This window comes from Triturus cristatus, chromosome 3_1, assembly GCF_964204655.1.
Source record: "Triturus cristatus chromosome 3_1, aTriCri1.1, whole genome shotgun sequence".
NCBI lineage: Eukaryota > Metazoa > Chordata > Amphibia > Caudata > Salamandridae > Triturus > Triturus cristatus.
The window spans coordinates 268,237,722-268,258,746 of NC_140583.1; the positions used below are offsets into that span (position 1 = coordinate 268,237,722).

Genomic DNA, 21,025 nt, shown 5'->3' on the forward strand with positions numbered 1-21,025 from the left:
AAACATGCCAACAATAGGCAGAGGCAAATCGAAACACATCTGGATATAGTGACCAAATAGGCAAGCACTGAATAGGGGCATATCTATAGACCTCTGAATACAGTGACCAGAGACAAACAATGTATAAGAACAGAACCACACACCTTTAACTATAGTGATTGTGTTCCACCCACAAGCAATGGACAGAAACAGATTGACATATGTCCAAACACACATTCTCTGACACTCACAACGCTGACCAGTGACAAACACGTCAGTGACCGGTGGCAGGTCCACATTCACATTAAATAAAACAAACACTGACTAGTGGCAGACTCATCCTATTGACAATACACTGAACAGTGCCAGCTCCATCCTCCTTTTAATACATGGACCATGACACTGCCCCACCTTGATGGATTGACACAGAGCCAGACATGGCAATAGAAAGCTTACCCTATCAAAGCTCCGGCCACATCTTGTGCAGATTTATGGCACAGTGATGGATCTGCACACGTTTGAGATATCACGAGTACTCTCAACACATTTGTCAAAGGGTGTAAAAGTCAAGCAAATTAACAAATGGCTTTCCAGCTGACAAGATCTACAGAAGTGTTCACTCTTTCAGGCCGACTCAGCACCTTTTTCAAACACTAATACTAAAAAAAAACCTACTGAATGGATTTACATCAAACCAGGAAAAGCACACTTTCAGAGTGAAGTTCTACTTTAATGCCAGGTATGCACTGGCATATATCCATTTAGTAGTTTTTGAGCAAAATTGTATATAAGAGCTAAAATTTGAAAACAGATAGTAGAAGCGAAACGTTTTCGCCTGGTATCTACCACTTTCTCTGCTAGACACTTCTGGTATTTTGACTCTGCACATTGAGATACTACTGATTGGTTCTGAGTACGTGTTGCCTTTATTCCTTTCTTCAGTTCCTCATCCGCAGGTGCACAACCTGCCTGGTGTTTGCTGGAGAGACCTGCTGATAGGCTGGTTATCCATTTGCATGAATTCAGGGGGTCTGCAGAGGAGGAACGTGAGGGAGAGGATAGCTACCTCCCTCGGAGGCTTGCTGGGGATAGGAGCGGCATAACATTCAGTGAATTGTCTAAAAAACTGGCAGGGCTCGGGTATGAGAGGGAAAAAGATGTGTGGTCAGACTGTTCGCCATTGAAGCCTAAGAACAGTGGTTACCAAACTTGTTTAGGTGTGACCAGCTTTGGTATTCAATGGTAGGGAGCCAATGTAAAGGGGCTGAACAAGAGCAGTCCAGTTTTGAATGTTAGTAGTGAAAACTTAAAACTCTTGAACTAACCACTCATAAAGCGAGATCTTTGTTGTGTAGACCCAATAAACTCACCCGCCCACATGCCCAGGATAGGTGCCAGAAGGCCGCACTCAATGCGCCACATCACGTACATGTGTCTGTGTCACGTAAACCGAACTTAAAAAGTCTGTGAGGTGTATGGTAAACCTGATGAAGGAATTTAAAATGTATAATGCCTAAATTCCTGTTGAACGTGAGGGCACCATTCAGGCTACAACAGTGCACCCAATCGTCCTGTGAGATCGGGGGGTCCAGATATTCGTTCCATTTTTCCAGACTTTTATCATCAGGGAGGGCCCTGTCTTCTCTAATGGCGCGATATAATTTAGTGACACGTTTGTGTCGAGTGGGACTAGTAAGTAAGACATGTAATGCAAGGGATTCTGGAGGCTCCGCTGGGAACGTTGGATAATAGGCACGTACTGCTTTCCTAAGTCTGTGTATCGAGAATGTGAATAGTAGAGTCTGATGCTGAATATAATCCGTGTCAGCAGATGTCAAGAAAGGGCCATTGGGGTATAGATCCTGCATTTTATCAATTCCCGCCTGAGCCAGTATACGCATAGCTCCCTTCTCATGCGTCACCGAAAGGTTCTCGTGATATGCAATAGCGGAGAGTACAATGGTAGTTTCCCGGCCAATCTGCCCAGTGCCTGCCAGGCTGTGATCGTTGTGTTAATAGTGTTGAAAAGAGTGCGGGGTGTGAGTCTGCTCTTGTGCGTTAAAATGGAGCTTAATGGGATGCGCATCCCAGTGTTCCACCGCCACGTTTGGGATGAAATTGTGATCAGTGAACCAAAAATGCACGTATTGTGCGTGTGCGCACAGATAATAGACATAGAGATCTGGCAGCCCAAATCCCCCATGCTTATAATTTGGGGTTAGTGTGCGCCAGCTTACTCGGGCCTGTCTTCCACCCCAAATCAGAAGGAGAAGTAGCAAACCTAGTATTTAAAAAAAATACTGGGAGAGAGGGATCGGTATGTTATTGAAAAGATATAGAAATTTAGGCAGTACCACCATTTTTATGAATGCAATATGATCGGTGAGTGAAAGCGGAAGTCAAACCCATCTGTCAATTTGTTGCTTTAGCAATGTGACAGTAGTGCCATAATTCTCACGAATGACTCTGTCGGGATCGCGGTGAACCCAGATCCCCAGATATTTAACCGAGTTCATTGCCCACTCAAGAGGAAATTCCAGCTCATGTGGGTGTGTGGTTTCGGTCAGTGGTAGTACCACCGACTTAGACCAGTTGATGTGTAACCCGGAAAATCTGTTAAACCGAATGTACTCCCGCAGCACTGATGCCAGATGAATATGGGACTCTCGGATAAAGAGCAACATATCATCCGCATACAGTGAGATGATGAGTGGACGGTGATGCAAATTAAGAGCCGCCTGTTTGTGATATTGCCTAATGAGGCATGCCAACGGTTCCAGCGTTAAGGCAAACAGGAGGGGCGGAAGGGGGCTCCCCTGCCTGGTGCCTCTGATAATTAGAAAGGGTTCTGATGTGTGCCCACCCACCCAACCCGCTCTGATGGGCATGCATACAGGAGTCGCACCCAGTTGACAAAAATGGGGAGAAAACCCATCCGCTGGAATATAAAGAACAGATAGCCCCATTCAATTGAATCAAATGTTTTGGCAGTGTCAAGCATGACCGATGCCGCCGAAAGGTCAGGAGAAAGAGTGTGGAAGAGGGCAAATAGTGTGCGAAGATTGCGTGAGGTGGAGCGCGTAGGTATAAACCCAGACTGGTCTGGTAGCACCAGATTTTGCATGAGTGGTTGAAGACGGGTAGCGATTATATTCGCCATGATTTTTACGTCTGTGTTAATGAGCGACAAGGGGCAGTATGAATCGCAAAGGTCGGGCGATTTATCTTTTTTTAATAGGGCAATGATGAGAGCCTCGCGAAGGGAAGGCGGAGCATGCCTGAGCAGACGCCTTGTAGAATTCGGGTGGAAATCTGTCCGGGCCTGGTGCTTTTTTGTTAGGGAGAGAGGCTATCGCTATACGAATGTCTTCCACTGTGATAGGCTGTTTGAGATATTCTCTCTGTCCATCCGACAGCCAAGCAATGACTATGTGTGATAAATAGTCATCTAATCCCTCAGCAGCTGTATCACACCGCTAAGTGTACAGATTCATGTATGCTAAGGTTGCATCGCATGGTTCACGCTCATAGTCACGTTCAAGGCTGGACAGTGTGGATTCCACTTTGGTTATTTGTCCCCTCAAGTTCTTTAAAATACCAGCGGATGTACTGATACAGTCACCTCGAATGGTTTAAACCCCTCCCACAGTACCCCGGCGCTATCAACAGACCCCTTGTTCTGAACAAAATATCGGACAATGGCCTTGCAAATAGTTTCCAAATAAAGGGGGCCCAGCAGTGCCTCCGTGCGGGGATGCCATGTGAAGGCCCGGGGAACCTGTTGAGGGATGTTAATAGTGAGGTGAACAGGACAATGAACTGAGTGTACGCGGCAGATGCTCCACCCCCACCACCCAGCCCGCCACCTCCTCACCCACCAACCAGTAATAAAGACGAGACCAGCTGCCATGCACTGTGGAAATGTGTGTGCCCTCATGTATCTCCGTATGTCTATGACGCCATATATCAAGCAATCCAAATTCCGCCATCCCACTGCCGATCACACTGGCTGCACCTGGGAAGTGCCCCTCTTTACCACTAGACTTGTCCTTGCCGGGGGCCAAGTGGGTGTTAAGATCGCCCCCCCCCCCCCCCCCAGAGAATCGCTGCATCTGGCCAGTCGCGCAGTACCGCGAGAAGGCTCTCGAATAAGCCAGGGTCATCTATGCTAGGACCATATGAATTCACAATGGTGATCAGCTTGCCTGCCAGCGTCCCATGTACAATGGCATACCGACCTGCAGAGTCAACATGGGTGTGATGCGCTGTAAAAGGAAGGCCGTTCTTCACTAATGTGAGAACCCCCTGGCTATAGGAGGAATAGGAGGAGGCCAGACGGTAACCAGCTTAGCGAGCCCCAACCAACATGTCTGTATGTTTTCATTAGATGAGTTTCTTGTAGGAGGGCGATATTAATTCTATGGCGTTCTAAATGAGCTATCACTTGTCAAATTATTTTGGGCGAATTGAGCCCCTGCACGTTCCATGTGAGGCAAGAGATTGTCAAACCATTACTGTGCATTTCAAGAGTAACATATGTGGAAAAAGGAATCTACCTATGTCCAATATGTGAACAAGGATGTGTGGGCAACACCCAGCTGGATAGCAACAATATGTACCAACATAAAACCCAGAGCAATACCCCCCATCACCCTCCACCCACTTTAGCAACCCCAACACGCCAAAGCCATCCCAAATTCCCAGAAACAGATCCCAAGTGCTGCACCAGTGAAAGAACCATTTGCGGGGAACACCAATGAAGGGGGAGGCCAGAGCACAAACTCCCTCCCGATGAAGTTAGGAGGTGGCCGAACCATCGTACAGTGTCCTTCCCTGGCCCCGCAACCACATATCTTAGGAACACATAAGGGGAATCCCCCCAACAATGATCAAAATAATACATTGTAGGAAACCATGAAATCAAAGAATCAGAAAACCGGAAGGCAATGATAATACTCATGTCCCATCCCAGTCACTCTTCCAACCCAGGCGGTTCTATTACAGAGTCAACCCAGGCCACTTGCTAATTCCCCATGTTCAGTATCTTCATCATTGTCTGCGTGCCTGGGGGAGCGGTTCCAGCGGGAGACAGATTTGTCGAAATCCAATGCTGATTTTGGGCAAGTGAAAAATGTGTACTTTCCATTGTCCTCCACTCGATATGTGCCCGGCCAGCAGCAATTTCTTGGCGGGCTGATATTCCCTGCGCGCTTCTTGTACCGCCATGGTGAAGTCTGGATAAAAGGCAAGTGTGTTTCCTTCATGGACAATGGTACCTTTCTCCCTCGTGAGGCAGAGCACTGCATCCCGGTCTCTTTAGTTTAAAAGGCGAGCAATTATGGGGCGAGGTGGGGTGCCCGGAGGAGGACGTGCAGCCAAGGAGCGATGTGCCCGCTCTACAATGAGAACCTGGGACAGCTGCTCCACTCCAAAGATGTCTCGCAGGAGTTTCTCGACAAAGGTCTCTAGGCGGCCTGTGTTTGTAGATTCTGGAAGACCCGTAATGCGCACGTTGTTACGTCGTGATCTGGCTTCTAAATCTCCATTACGGGTCTGTATGACAGCCAGAACCTTTTCCATGGAGGCCGCCTTGTTCATAACTTGCTGTAAGCCATCCTCAGTGTCTGAAATGCTTGTCTCTGCCTCCCCTAACCTCTGAGCATGTTTGTCTAGTTTAGACAACATATGGTCCATTCGAAGATTAAGATGATCAATTTTACAATCAATGGACTGCAAACTGGCCTGTACAGCAAGAAGAGTTTTATTGATATTGATAAGGTGGTCATTTGGCGGGTCAGTCTCAAAGTCCGATGCTGCATGTTGCGTGGCTCTGCCAGTTTTTCGGGGCTCGAAAGTGAGTCGCGGTTGGCCACGCTCGCTTTTCCCCATGTTTGTTGCACAGACCAGGGTGATCCCACGTACAGGGGTAGCAACACTACACGGGCCTCTCCGAGTCGCAATCTGAAAACAGCCCACCTCACAGCAAATATGGGGTGTAGGTCTGCGATGATGAGCACCACGGTGACAGCCAGGCCAGCCCGTCCAGCCTGCATGCAAGGTCCAAGTTGTAATAGCAGCAACGCAGTACAAAGGTCAGTCAATGCAGCAGCACTTGACTCAAAATAGGTGACTCAGAGGGCCCAGGAGACACAGTCTGACACCCACGCTGCTGTAAAGCAAGGATATCACTGCACCCAGCAAGGTAAGGATCGTCACCAGTGAGGCTTTCAATTTTTATAGGCCAGGGCGAGGGTGAAGAGCAGGCCCAAATGTAGCACCAGTATGCACACAACTATGTAGGTCGCCGTGAGAGTCCTCCTGAGCACTAGGGTTGTAGGAGCAGGCTGATATCCTTGTTGCCCCCCCCCCACAGTGGGGCTCGCCAGTACTGAAAGTCGTGGCCGCAGCATGAAGGCAAGGGACTCAGCCCCAAACAGGTTCGCTGAATGTTGTTCCACAAGGAGGCCCCCACTCCGGTTGTGAGGAGGCTCGTCGCCACAGGGGTACAGCCGGCCAGGCAGACTACTGTGAATCGGCGAGCACGAAGGCACCCAGTGACACAGCCCGACCACCAGCGAACAAGGAATCAGGCCTGCACCGGCCCGGCAGCCGGCCACAACGTCAAAGGACGCTGCCCAGCCCTCTACACGAGACCGATGTCTCCAGGCACATAGACGGAGGCAGCACGGCCCCCCAATCACCCTGCCGAGCAGTCAGAGAGCAGCCACCAGCCCCCTAGGTTGTACCGTATTGCCTACCAAACACCCGGCAAGATGAGCCAAGCACACACCCCGGCACTCGCAGCCCGCCGCTAGAGCCAGCCGCGGCCTACCTCATTTGTCTGGTCCGTGCGTGTCCAGAGTCGCCACGTTGCCCCTCAGCCTGTAATCCCTGTTGCAGTGACGTTCTGGTCCACAGTGCCCAACCAGGTCAGTCAGCAGGTCCTGCGGGTAACGTGCCTGGCAGTTTCAGCAGGGTGCGGGGCGGGATGGCAAGGATAATTGTCGGATTTATATCTCGGCCGACGGAGCAGTTCTAAAGAGCGGCCATTTTGCTTTGCACCCTCTAGCACCCTCTAGCTGTGCTGGTACTTAAAAACCTTAACGCACATTCTCTGAATTAGCCTTCCGTCTCAATCCTGGGCTACTAATGAGTACACAGGACTGTCTTAGAATAGCAATGTTTGCCTAATTAGAAGCTGGTTTTGCACAGTGGTGGGAGAATTTATCTCCCTGGACAAACAGACATACTACATCTGTCTTTTTTCAACAGCCTCCCTGGGCGACCAACCCCCACTATGGCAGTGCATTGCATGGATTGGCAGAAGGGTCTTATGTAGGGCCAGGCAATGCCCCGACCATCTAAGCATGGCCAACCCACACTGGGCTTGACCATGGGCTGCGTGCACTGGTGGTTTTCCACAGGGCCTAACCTTTAGCCAGGACCTGCATTGAAAAGTTTGTGAGTGGCCACCCCCACTTCTGATTGGCTGCCAGCCTTGCACTGCAAGGATAGCTCTAGGTCTTACACGCAACCCTTGTGGGCAGCCAACCCGTACTGCATGCAGCCTTCAGCAAGTCAGGGGCGTAACACAGGCCCCCGCATCCCCCGCAGTGCGGGGGGGCCCCCAAGCTCCAGGGGGCCCCTTCAGCACTGCACTTCGGCCAGGGAGCTCCTGATAGAGTCCGGAGGGGGCCACGCCACGTACCTTGCAGGGGGGCCCCCTCAATTATCATTACGCCACTGCAGCAAATCCCTGCAAGGGTTGGCTGCAGGGCATGACTGTAGGTCTAGCTATGCATCTGCTCCTCCACAGACAGTGAACTCCTGCTCCATACGACTGTAGGGCCCTTTTCTACTCTTTTTTTCAATATGTTTTATGATACACAATTTCATGTCAACAGCACTATCATCGATGTCAACAGTGAGATCATCAGTGATGTCATCAATTGTTATTTTAGATGTCATCAGAGAAGTCAATTAACATGTTATGAGTGATGTCACATGTAGCAACAATATATATATATATATATATATATATATATATATATATATATTACCTACTGGCGGTCGCCAGTAGGTAGTTATAGTTAGGACCACGTTTCCATAGGAAATCCGCAACATTCTATTTTGAATAACTTTGGTGCCGGTTGACGAATCCTCGTTTTTTTTTTAAAATAGGTGGGGCGCTACGCTCCGCTCCTACCCTGAAAGTCTCGGGGGGATTCGTCAAGCGGGGGCTGAGATAAAAGGGGGGTCCCAAAACGCGTTTTTCCCATGCATTTTTCCATAGGACCTTTAGACACAGCTACAGCCCGAACGGCTGAACAGAATTACTTGAAATTTGGCAGAGAGGTAGTCCTCAGGTCAAGGAAGTGCCTTTTGTAGGTTTGGTGTAAATCTGTTAAGTAGATTCTGAGAAAATAGCCTTTAAATCAATATATATATCTGAGCCAGCTTACAGTGCGCTTACGGTGCGCTTACCGTACGCGTACGGTGGCGTGCGCGAGCGCGATTCTGATTGGCCCTTAGATCTTAGTAAACATTCGAATCGGTCGAAACCAGGAAGCGGCGGCCGCCATTTTCTCTCTCGCACTCTGACAGGGGGTTGAAAAACAAAGTGCAAAAACATGTAAAGGGGCTGTTTACACAGCTCCCAAGCACCTAGCCATGTCGAGGGAGTCCCCAACAATCCCCCAAGTGAAAAAAGGCCATTTTAATTTTTTCGAAAATTTCGCCGATTACGCTTACCGTACGCGTACGGTAAGAAATAATAATAAAAAAAAAAAATATCCACTTTCTCCCCACCCCGTATGCAAAATGTGCCCGAAGGGCACCTTTTGTGCATGGCTGATCAGAGCTAAACAAAACATATATTTTACCTGTCACAACGATGCTCATCATATGTCCTCCATGTGCGCACGGTGCGCGAAGCGCATCGTGCGTTCATGGCCCATCTAGCGTAACGTGGGCACGCGGTGCGCGAAGCGCACCGCGCGCACGGAACGAACTGCGTTAAGTGGGCGCGCACGCCACAAATGGCGTAAAGTAACTTAGCATTTAAAAAACCTTGCAAATTCACTGAAAAAACCATAGGTTTCACACATGTTATAGTTAGCTGGACATTTTACTGATAAAAAACCAATGAAATTCCCCGTTATAGTTACTGTAGGCAACTATAACTCACGCGACCGTAATCCTCTGCTGATGACATGTGTCTTCATGAAAAAAAATATTTGTAATATATGTATAGCTAAAATTTAATGGAAGAAGACATGGGCAAATAAGTGTCTAAATACAGTATTAGCATCAGCAGAGGATTACGGTCGCGTGAGTTATAGTTGCCTACAGTAACTATAACGGGGGAATTTCATTGGTTTTTTATCAGTAAAATGTCCAGCTAACTATAACATGTGTGAAACCTATGGTTTTTTCAGTGAATATATATATATATATAGTACAATTCTTCCCTTCAACAGCCTTCGATAGTAAAGAGGCAGTGGTGTACCGCTTACTTGTGCAAGAAGCCTTTATTTCATCCATAGGATAAAATGTCAGAGCCCCACTGGTAGATCTGAAGGCCTACACGTTTTGACAGATGTACCTTCTAATGGCCATAACGAGCACTAGACTTCCATTGTCTCTCTTTACTCCTCCAAGTCAAGTGCATGAAACACTGACACATCACCCATGCATAAAATATTTATGTGTAAAAAAACAAAGGTTAAAGTTATGGCTAGCTTTGACAATAAGACTTTAATGCAGTTAAAAAAAAAATCATAAATGCCCCAAGTAGGGTCACAAGGTCAATGAATGGGGTATGATAGGCATAGGCCCCACTTATCCATACAGGCATCTGTGGTGCGGTATTAACAGGACCCAATTTGTACCTCTAGTCATTTGTCATATAAGTGCTTGCAGATCGTCGTCTATGTTTTCTGAGAGAAGAGGTAACTATGTAGCCCGACATAACTATTGACCCGATTATGATGGCGGTGGACTGCCAGCGTAAGGCCATCGGTGGCAGTCCGACCGCCATCGGCCTGACCGCCATCGGCACATACAGGACCGCCCACCATGTTAGGATGGCGGGTGGATGGTGGACGGGCGGTGAGACCATCTGCCACGCATCCGACGGGCTCAAGGAGCCAGTCAGACAGTCTGCAATCCCTACAATGGCGGCGGTGCTTGCTCAGGCACTGCCGTAGGGATTACAATGTCCCTTTCTGCTGGCAGTTAATCCGCCATTAAAATGCTGGTGGAAAGTGACTTTTGGGGTCCCTAGCAGGCCCCAGGCCCTCTGATATGGGGGCTGGTGCCCCACTAAACAACTCTGTACCATGTGGCACAGCATGGTGCCTGCCACATAGTGCAGGGATGTTTACAAACATGCGTTGTTGCATTGAGGCCCTTTTTCAGGCTGCGGCACAAGCCTCAATGCTACTATGCATGTTTCAGACTGCCTCCATGGTGGTTGGATCGTAATCTGTCTACCGGGACCGCCGACTCCCTGTCAGCCGGTCCCGTTCCCAACAAGATGGCGGTCGGACTCTCTTCCGACCACCATCATAATAGGTGTGGTCAGAAGCTATTTTTGAAATAAAGGTCCTGGACGTAGGGATACGCTCGAAATTGATGCAATATTATATATAATTACATTTGTGCTTGTAAGAATCAATTCCTACACTTGGAGTTTAAATTTAAGGTCAGATATTAATGTTTTCTTAATTTCTTTTTCAACCAAGGGCTCGACCGAGTTTATCTTTAACTATACTTATACAGAATTGTACTAAAACTACTGTAGTGGTTTAACAAATGAACAGCAGAATACATGGCCTTGATTGAGTGATCTACTGTTGAAGGAAAGTGGTCTCCTAAATAAACAAATTCCTTTGTCTCATTCTTAAGGTCTCTGTGTGGAGCCGTGGGATTGCTAAAGGGAAACTGTCCGCAGGATACACAGCCTCACCTCCTGCAAACAAATGTAAGCAAACGTGTAAACAGCGTCTATTCTATTGAAAAAAAAAAATGTTTGTGCCACGGTTTAACCATTGTCTTGCTGGTTATGTTATATTATTGGTAATTATACATATAGATGAAATCATACCAAGTGGTGGGTAAAAATGTACTTTTCAACAGTGACTGGACAATAGGAAACTGGTTGATAATTACCACTATTTACACATGACTCTTACAAAATCACTGACCTGCACCTTGCACCCTCAAAGAATAAAATCAAAGTCTTCGCTGCCTTGACAGCTGTGGTAAGACTTAATCAATGTTGTGCGGGATAATCTAGAGGCCCAGTGTTAAAATCAATTGCCGGCAAAAATATTCCAGTGGTTTATGTGGAGGTGAAATTATAGCCTTGTAAAGTAAAATTGATTATTGGGATCTTAAAAATGTGATTTTAAAGAGTCGACTAGCTCTCTGAACAACGGAATGGTATAAGCTATCAGAGGAAAACTGGAGCTTTGGGCAAGCAGTTACAGCTAAAGGCTAGTGTATAAACTAAATCTACAAATGTTGCGCCAGTCTTTCTCTACACTGTCGTGCCGCGATCAGAACTCATAAGAAAACATATTCTAAATCCGTAGATTTACCTATTGGACATTTAACTTTAAAAGGGAATATTGGAAAATAAGTGAGGTTAAAATGCTGGACTTGTGTTATTGGGAAAACTATTTATGTCCAAGAGTAAAGAAGCTAATCTTTTTTACTTTCACAGCAAGAGTGTGTTTGGCACTGGCCACCAGGGGAGGTTGCTCGCCACTACTAAATAACATAAATGGACCTCATGGGGGTGAGGGAGACCAAAGGGGGGTGAAGAAACCCATGGTGACAAGGAACCCCTATAGGGTCCAGGGCTTCTCTGGCTGGGAATGCTTCTCGATACCCCAGGAAGTTTGAGGCGGTTAAGCCAAAGCACCCTGGGTGGTGAGGAAGGTCTCCTAAACTACAAAAAACAGACTCAAGACCGTGAAATCTACAGACCAAGATCAAATGAATATGGTTCACTTGGAATAGCATCAACCACCAGGAGCGATGGTACATAAATGAATTAAAGAACAAGTATAATAAAACAGTAAGCCTAGCACACAGACACAATCCAAGAAAGAACAATTAAATAGACACCCAAAACAAAACAATTGTATTACCCAATAAATCCCTACTGTGGTATTATTGATCACTGACATTTACATACACATGATAAGACATTGGTAAAAAAATAATTTAGTCAAAGGGAACAATTTTAAAGCAACACAAGAAAAGCTGATATTAAATATACAGCATAATAGGCTGCCATTGATTCAACTACAGTACAATAAAAATAGTTGAATCTGATAGCAAATCAGATTAGATTGCAAAATCAAAGAAGCATTAAGCAGTCCATATGACGTGAGTACAGGTCGACGTTTCAGCCTAAAGGTAAAATTGACCAGGGCCATCAGGGCATAGTGTCTCAAAGCACAAAAGATAGCTGTACAATTAGTAACCTAAACAAAAGAAAAGGGAAATGGGACAATTATAAAGATTGTTTATATATTTAAAAGAAAGCAAGTAAACAAATAAAAGTGGTGATAAAAAAGAACTAAACATAAAAGTGATATAAAGGATGAAATGCAAAAGTCTACAGTCACCAAATGTGTAGGCTTACGGAAGGAGTTAAAAACAAATTAAATAGATACTATAGGCCACAAAGTAGACCCAGAAAGCATGTGCTTTTTTTCAAGTTTAAAGGCGCAGGCAAAACCTAACCAGGTGCGCACAAGTCCGAAGAAAAAAAAATTTTAACTTACAAATTGGAATTGATTTTTCAGGGCCCTGCTAGGACCGTGAAATTATTCACAGAAGAAAAGACAGAAGCCAATCCAGTAGAGAGGCACCTATATGATTAAAAATATATTGCATCATAATTGGGGATTATTTAAGCACACTCAAGATGCGTCAGTAGGGCACTAATCAACTCAAACTTATTACGTTAGGCCGACAATAAACAGCACCAAATTCAGAAGCATATAGATTCGACAGGCAAGGGAATCAATTGCTGTAATGGTATATCAGGAACTTAATCCTGTGGAAGCTCACATGATATAAGTGCAAGAGTAATGTATTAGATAAAATTCAGATCTAATAGCAATGCTCTAAATATATTTATTAAAGGCGACCATAACATAGCACTATATCAGTAAAGCACATAGAGTGTTTACACCACTTTAATAGGCAAACAGTCTTTACTTGGAGTAAGCTCGAGCTAATTGCTGCACCGCATAAATCATGGATGCCAACTGAAGAATCAAAACAGTATGCAATTACCATCAAGGCATTTAAATTAATACAAACAACAATGGAGGAGGCTGAATATCCAATCAAAATTGCTCACACAAAACATGTCAAGAATTATGGGATATGCTGTCCCGCATGATTATATTATTAGCATATAGGGAAACAAAAAACAGAAGAAATAAAGGTACCATTTGTGCTATGCAGAAAAACAAAAAAGAATTAACCAAAATGAGAATAAAAGCTTCATAACAAAGTATTTCGATGGATCCAAAAGACATCAGAAAACACAAGTTAGCCAAATCAACAAAATACACCTGGAATATCAGAATATTGTCGACATATGACAAAACAAACAGCATGACTCTTGAGCTGTACAGAAAAAAAATAATAACAATAAAGATGATACAATGTAACCTTCCAAGCATGCACATAACCGGAATCCAAAGTGCACAAGGATCCCTTTCAACCCAGTTCTGTCTGACACAGCCTGTTCATGTGATACCCCTTCCTACCTAGGAAGGGGTATCACAATGCAGATGAATGCAGATCAGTCCTCTGTCACACTCAGCCCTTCCTGTGTTTGTGGCTGTCTAGAGGAAATGCACAAAGTGTAACTGTCACCCAGCCCAGACGTGTATTAGAGATAGGCTTCAAGCACACAGAGCAAAGATAAGAGCAGAAAAATGTCCACTTTTTAAAAGTGAAGTAAAGACTAGAACAAAGTGTTCTAGACAGGAACTGCACTACCGGAATCACTCAAATCTGAGTGTACATCGACTATTATATCATGTTTCACTTGTTAGAAACACCGTCTAGAACAGTGAAATCAAATATGATGTGTGGTTTACATTGTACACAAAGCAGTCCAACTTAAGTAAAAAACGTATGAAACAAATCTTCTTCTTGTTGCTGTGTTGTTTAATCACACTATTCTTGAAGATCCAAATTCCAAGAACGTTACAAGTAAATTCAAACGGTAAATGAAGCAGTGCGACAAAACTCAATTGTCATTCCCAGTGGATTTCGGGTGAATACATCACCCTTCTTCAGGGGTTATCTACAAACAAAGTAAATTCCATTTATTATATTGTGTATACAATCAAACTGATGTTTACCCAAAGGAAAATTGAGATAAAAGAACAAAGTAAAAATGGAAGGACTCAATGCCACAGGAGGGTTAGAAATACTGCGAAATGAGACGATTTAGATGAAATGTGCGGTCTTGTTAGCCAAAGCGTGAAAATGAGGAGAAAAGACAAGAAACTGACGGTATGCATAGGACGATAAAGTAATCCAACCTCTGCGTGTGTTAAATGCCCAAATCACCTTTCATGCTGGGTGCTGTACACAAGCCTACTCTACCACAAAGTTGAATCCTCATACTGTAGAGAATTCCAATCTCAATGTATGTCTGTCACAACTGGTCAAAGAAACCTGTGAAATGAGCGACAAAGTGGATTGCTAATGGTCGCCTAATACTGCCCGCAACAAGCACCCAAGCTAGTACATCACAATGGAAAAGCTGATCAATCACAGTGAAAAACTCACCGGGCGTGTTGAACGCCGGGAATCTACGACTTGCTTGATTATTGCGTGCGCTGTTTACAATGTCTTCATGAATGTGGAGACCGTGATATAAAACAGGATGCGCTGATTATAGCCTCAGGATGGTTAAGAAACGTCAGGTGTTTGTGTAAGTGTTTCTGGAAAAGAACGCGCTAATAAGTATACCAAAGTAAATAACGGGTGTCGATGCTGTTAACAATCTAATGTACAAAGGTTACCTGTTGATAGCTGAATGAATCGGCGCGCAGTAATCCAAATAACCAATGGTGAATGCTCCATGTGAAGTACTCGTTGAAATTGAGAACAACCGGAACTGGCATATACAAGCTTCCTTTCGATGTCATGAACCTAAATGAAGGACTACACCTGGTTCTAACGTGGGGGACAGCCATGATGAAAAGGTGTAATGTGCCATAAGTAAACCGAAATATTTTCTATGATTGTTAGTGGTGTTAGTACAGGACTGAAACCAAATAAATATGGAGAAAGAAATAATGAAGAGAAATAATAATGGGAACACATTGTGGTGCAGGAAAAAATATACACTGTACAATGACCTTATGGCGTTATCTACATAAATATGACTGCTAGATTCCAGAATAATACAGGAAAACAATATATATCGACAACGTCTATACATGAAAGTGAAAGGTGTATTAACTAGGCCTGGGCTAAAAATCCATTCCGCTCGCGGAAATTGCGATAATTTGACATTTTTGCGTTCCGCGGAGAGCGCGAAAATGTCAAAATTTCCGCAATCCGCATTTTACCGGAAATTTTTTGCTTGCTCGCGCTGTAAAATAATACATTCTTGCATGCGCGCGATCGCCTTACCTGAATCCCTGCGTTCGCCGACAAGTTTTCCCGATCCGGTCGCGTTCTCCATGAGATGTTGGATTGCTGGTAGCCATTTGCGCTGTCTCGCAACAGTTCGCTCCCGCAGTAACGTCATGCGTCGCGCGATCACGTCTTTCTTCTCGCGATCATGCACGGCGAGACAAGTGAAAACAAGATGGCCGCGCCCGCGAGCAATCGCATGGGTAAGTTGGCGAGCCGCGACCACGCAGAAAATACCGCGAATGGGCGGGGAAAAAACTTCCGCATCTTCGCGATATTTCCGAGTGTTTGCGGAGATTTTTAACATTTTCGCGATAATTTGCGAAAGTGAATTTCGCAAATTCCGCCCACCCCTAGTATTAACCGCCAAAATGTGTCTCCCAACATTGTCTCCCAAGTACACAATATATACATGAGACATATACTTCTGGCTAATGTCGTCACTTTCAAGTGCAAGAATACCATTGAATGAGTCAAGAAATTAAATGCATCATTAATTATGAGATAACAGTACATATACATTTTTGCTGCAAAACTAATGTTTGTACAATATTGCATGCTAACTCTAAGTGCTCTACATGTAAAACAGACTATACAATACTAAGCCAATGAAAACTCCATGTGTAACGCGCTCAAGTATAATTATTAATACGTGAAACAAATCATAATTCACGCAAACTTCTAATGCATATACATGACTGTAATTGGTGTGATGCTGAAGTGAAGTCTTCTCTTAAATCAGTATGTTACAGAATTGTTTCAAGAGAAAAGAAACAATAATAAATGCTAAAACTATGATAACACTTGAATAACTAAACATGCTATCTTAATCAATGTCAAGGAGACTATTGCTAAAATACACAAAGTGTGGGAAAATCTGTACTCGGACTAAAACCTCAAGTATTCTTGCCAATTGGTGTATGTGTCACGTGTGTATACCTAATATGTGTAGTCAAGTGCGATGAAGTACAATGAAATAAAATGAGATGAACCGTCCTTAACCTACGCATGGCCGGCAATACTATCTCCTCTGGCTAAATTCTAAATGATATTCCAGCTGTCAAAACTGGTGCTATAAAAAGCATGCTGGCTCAATTTTGTGATTTAAGCCCCTTGGGCTCATGGTGTCTAAATGCCGAATCCAGAAAGTTTCCCTCTGCGTGATATACCTGGACGGATGTATGACGTTACAACGCACACTTTTACAACGCATGCACTTACAACGCATTTTTTACAACGCATAATCCATTACAACGCATGACATTACAACGCATGACACTACAACGCATTTTTAAAAAATACCTTTACAACGCATTGCCATTACAACGCATACTACTTTTACAACGCATACCATTACAACGCATTATATTAAATTACATTTAAGGTAAGTATTAGATAGTATAGGGGTAAAAATTACTATTCTAACTCCAGGGGGTGCAACAGTAGGGTAAGTGTTGGATAGTATAGGGGTAAAAATTACTATTCTAACTCCAGGGGGTGCATCAGTAGGGTAAGTGTTGGATAGTATAGGAGTAAAAATTACTATTCTAACTCCAGGGGGTGCATCAGTAGGGTAAGTGTTGGATAGTATAGGGGTAAAAATTACTATTCTAACTCCAGGGGGTGCAACAGTAGGGTAAGTGTTGGATAGTATAGGGGTAAAAATTACTATTCTAACTCCAGGGGGTGCAACAGTAGGGTAAGTGTTGGATAGTATAGGGGTAAAAATTACTATTCTAACTCCAGGGGGTGCATCAGTAGGGTAAGTGTTGGATAGTATAGGGGTAAAAATTACTATTCTAACTCCAGGGGGTGCAACAGTAGGGTAAGTGTTGGATAGTATAGGGGTAAAAATTACTATTCTAACTCCAGGGGGTGCATCAGTAGGGTAAGTGTTGGATAGTATAGGGGTAAAAATTACTATTCTAACTCCAGGGGGTGCAACAGTAGGGTAAGTGTTGGATAGTATAGGGGTAAAAATTACTATTCTAACTCCAGGGGGTGCATCAGTAGGGTAAGTGTTGGATAGTATAGGGGTAAAAATTACTATTCTAAGTCCAGGGGGTGCATCAGTAGGGTAAGTGTTGGATAGTATAGGGGTAAAAATTACTATTCTAACTCCAGGGGGTGCATCAGTAGGGTAAGTGTTGGATAGTATAGGGGTAAAAATTACTATTCTAACTCCAGGGGGTGCATCAGTAGGGTAAGTGTTGGATAGTATAGGGGTAAAAATTACTATTCTAACTCCAGGGGGTGCAACAGTAGGGTAAGTGTTGGATAGTGTAGTGTAATATTATGCGTTGTAATGGTATGCGTTGTAATGGTAGTATGCGTTGTAATGGAATGCGTTGTAAAGGTAGTTTTTAAAAATGCGTTGTAGTGTCATGCGTTGTAATGTCATGCGTTGTAATGGATTATGCGTTGTAAAAAATGCGTTGTAAAGGTAGTGCGTTGTAAAAGTTGCGTTGTAAAGGTTGTTCCCCTACCTGGACATGTCTCGATCATTGTGTAACTGTACAACTTCTATCACACTGACTCTTAGTTGAGCTATTGTGTGATGTGCGTCACTCCAATGGCTTGCTAGTGGAGAGCTCAATGTCCTGGTCCGAATCCTGCTCTTGTGCTCTGTGATTCGAGTCCGTAGTGATCTTTTGGTCTTCCCAACATAATACAAGCTACAAGGGCATCGTATTACATATATGACGTTTTGCGTATTACAATTGGCTGTGAAGTGAAACTTAATCTGTTTGCCCGACCAGGGATGAGCTATAGACGTGCCAATTATCGCATTATTACAGTGAGAACAGTTGTAACATTTTGTCATGCCCTTAGGTACCTGAATGTCTTGAGAGTCTCGCTTCTTCAAGAGTTCTTTAAGATTGTCAGAACGTTTGTAAGCAAAGATCGGAGGATCTTTGAAAAGATTTCCAAAGTCAGGTTCTGTTTGTAACAGATCCCATCTGTTCAATATGATTTTTTTAATAGCAGGCGAGTTGGTTGAAAACTTGGACACAAAAATCTCCCTCGTCTGTGGAGTTTTTGGTTTTTTGTCCAATAATGTGGATATAGAAACCTTGTCTAATCTTGCTGCTGATTCTTCCACTATTTCTCTAGGGTATCCCAGTGACAAAAACTGTTGTTTACTTTCTTCAAGGGTTGCTTGCATTTGTACGGGATCTGAAGTGATACGCTTGATTCTGGAAAACTGTGAGAATGGAAGATGTCTTTTTAGAGACAATAGCTGTTGGAAAGGCGTTCGCCGGAGAGGGGTTCGATACACGTCTTGCCCACCCCTTTGATCCACCTCTCCCAAGTAGGCCGAACCAGGCGCGCACACCCTGAGCTTATACTACGAACAGAGGGACACCACACGTATTTCTTCGTACGACGATAGGTACTTTTATCGAAGGTTTCAAGGGATCTTTATGATCCAAGTTGCAAGTAGTACATCAGTGGCACAAGAGTCTACAAATCGGTGGTAGGGGAATGGGGGTAGCGGAACAGTCTTTGAATGTAGGGTCTCTGCAAAGTACCCCGCGGACAGCTCACAATCCTCGAGCTGGAGGGTGTTGTTTCTCTTGGCGATCTCTTGCCAATTCTTCCTCGAGGGGAGAGCCGCGAGTCACTCAGCAGGCCCAGGTAGTTCGGAGTTCGGGAGCCGCGACCTCGTCAGTAGGGGTGGGCGGAATTTGCGTAATCGCGTTACGCGAATCTCCGCAAAACGGTAAAAAATCTCCGCGAACATGCAGAAATTCCGCGAACACGCGGAATTGCTTGTTCGCGATGCTTTTTTCCTGTTCACAGTTGCTGTTTGCGTGCTCGGGGAGAAATATCTTGCGAACACGCATTTTGAGAACGCGAACAAGGAAAAATTTCGCGAAGTCGCGGAAAGCAGACTTTTGGGCAATTTCGCGTTCTCCGCGGAACGCGAAATTACCGAAATTCCGCAAATTCCGCGAGCGGAACGGAATTTTCCGCCCAGGCCTACTCGTCAGCAGGGCTCAGGTGGTTCGATAGTCGGGGGCCGCGAGTCACTCAGCAGGCACAGGTGGTTCGGAGTTCGGGAGCCGCGACCGCGTCAGCAGGGCTCAGATGGTTCAAGGGCTGGAGGCCGCGAGTCACTCAGCAGGCCTAGGTGGTTCGGTGTTCGGGAGCCGCGACAGCGTCAGCAGGGCTCCGATGGTTCCAGGTCTTCTCTGCCATTCGTCCCTCCGGCACCCCCTATTATACTCCCCCTGCCCTTTGAAGTCCGGAGTCCTCGCAGAGAGGGGCCTTTGGTGACTGAGGGGGTTCGGCGGGATTTCCTGCCGCTCATTCCTTTGGTCTTTTCAGGTGGGTCTGGGAGGGACCCCAGACGCTCGGCAGGCGAGGCGCCTGCGCCACAGGGGCCTGGTGGCCGATCGAGCCCTCCCGGGGAAGGCGATCCGAGGTGTGACTGGGCTGGCGCCTCGTGGTCTGGCTCGGGGGGTTCCCGCTCCCTTGGTCGGACATGCGTGGTAGGGTGTCGAGTCTGGCGGGGGCTCTGGCCGGCCCTCGGGTCTGTGTGGCTGGGGCGGCCGGAGTCGGAGATGCCGTGTCTTGGGGTGGTTGCAGGTTGGTTGGATGATCGGGAGGGCCTACGCCGTGAGGCCGGTCTCACAATAGTGTATTGTTGCGGTCTGTGGATTTTTTAAACAAGTTGGTGACAATCTTATTGGACTTCATTTCAATGGTGTAGTCCTTCATTTAGGTTCATGACATCGAAAGGAAGCTTGTATACGCCAGTTCCGGTTGTTCTCAATTTCAACCAGTACTTCACATGGAGCATTCACCATTGGTTATTTGGATTACCGCACGCCGTTTCATTCAGCTATCAACAGGTAACCTTTGTACATTAGATTGTTAACAGCATCAACACCATTTATTTACTTTGGTATACTTATTAGCGCGTTCTTTTCCAGAAACGCCTACACAAACACCTGACATTTCTTAACCATCCTGAGGCTATAATCACCGCATCCTGTTCTATATCACGGTCTCCATATTCACGAGGACATTGTAAACAGCGCGCGCGATAATCAAGCAAGTCGTAGATTCCTGGCGTTCAACACGCCCGGTGAGTTTTTCACTGTGATTGATCAGCTTTTCCATTGTGATGTACTAGCTTGGGTGCTTGTTGCGGGCAGTATTGTCTTTTCTCCTCATTTTCACTCTTTGGCTAACAAGACCGCAAATTTCATTTAAATCGTCTCATTTCGCAGTATTTCTAACCCTCCTGTGGCATGGAGTCCTTCCATTTTTACTTTGTTCTTTTATCTCAATTTTCCTTTGGGTAAACATCAGTTTGAATGTATACACACTATAATAAGTGGAATTT

The 21,025-nt window shown here is 45.1% G+C and overlaps 1 protein-coding gene across 9 annotated transcripts in view; it reads left to right on the forward strand.

Moving 5' to 3' along the window:
* LINGO1 (leucine rich repeat and Ig domain containing 1) overlaps positions 1 to 21,025 on the forward strand; it is a 3,568,664-nt gene that overhangs the window by 1,602,086 nt on the left and 1,945,553 nt on the right. For all 9 annotated transcript variants that reach the window (XM_085643857.1, XM_085643861.1, XM_085643859.1 and 6 more), the window contains one exon: positions 10,888 to 10,963. The gene's annotated coding sequence lies outside the window, so the exon portion shown is untranslated. The remainder of the gene's footprint in view (positions 1 to 10,887; positions 10,964 to 21,025) is intronic.